The 742-nt window shown below is 39.1% G+C and overlaps 1 non-coding gene across 1 annotated transcript; it reads right to left on the bottom strand.

The window, feature by feature from the left end:
• Positions 1-212: 212 nt before the first annotated feature.
• On the bottom strand, positions 213-297 carry TRNAR-CCG. Its single transcript has one exon. It is a non-coding gene; the product is annotated as a tRNA-Arg (tRNA).
• Positions 298-742: the final 445 nt, after the last annotated feature.

The following is a 742-nucleotide window of genomic DNA, read 5'->3' as shown; positions in this document are numbered from 1 at the left end:
TCCACAAAATGTATATGATTTGCAAACAATTCCCCCATCCGTAGGTTGCCTTTTAACTTTCTTTATAGTGTCCTTTTAAGCACGGAAGTTTTATTTCATTTAAAAAAAAATTTTTTTTAACCTTTATTTTTTTGACACAGGGAACGGACGGGAGAGGGTCAGAGAGAGCGTCAGACACAAAATCTGAAACAGGCTCCGAGCGATGGGCACGGAGCCCGACGTGGGGCTCGAACTCACGGACCTCGAGATCTCCACCTGAGCCGGAGTCAGACGCTCAACCGACTGAGCCACCCAGGCGCCCCTAAGCACAGAAGTTTTAAATTTTGATATAGACCAATTTATCTATTTTTCTTTTGTTGCCTGAACTGTTGCCACATCTGAACAAACATCATCTAATCCAAGATTGTGGAGATTTAAGCCTATGTTTTGTCTAAGAGTTTTATAGGTTTAGGTCTTACCTTTAGATTTTTGATCCATGTTGAGTTAATTTTTATATATGGTGTGAAGAAGAGGTTCAGATGCGTTCTTTGGCAGGTAGACATTCACTATCATTTGTTGAAAAAATGATTTTTCCCCCATTGAATTGTCTTGGCACCTTGTCCAAAATCAATCAACCATAAATATATGGGTTCATTTCTGGCCTCTCAAGTTTATTCCATTTATCCATACGTGTATTCTCGTATCAGTACACAATCTTATCTACTGTAGCTTTTTAGAAAGTTTTGAAATTGGGAAGTGTGGA

This window comes from Lynx canadensis, chromosome F2 (assembly GCF_007474595.2).
Source record: "Lynx canadensis isolate LIC74 chromosome F2, mLynCan4.pri.v2, whole genome shotgun sequence".
Lineage (NCBI taxonomy): Eukaryota > Metazoa > Chordata > Mammalia > Carnivora > Felidae > Lynx > Lynx canadensis.
The sequence above is the reverse complement of the archived record's forward strand: the minus strand, read 5'-3'. Positions and strand labels throughout refer to the sequence as shown.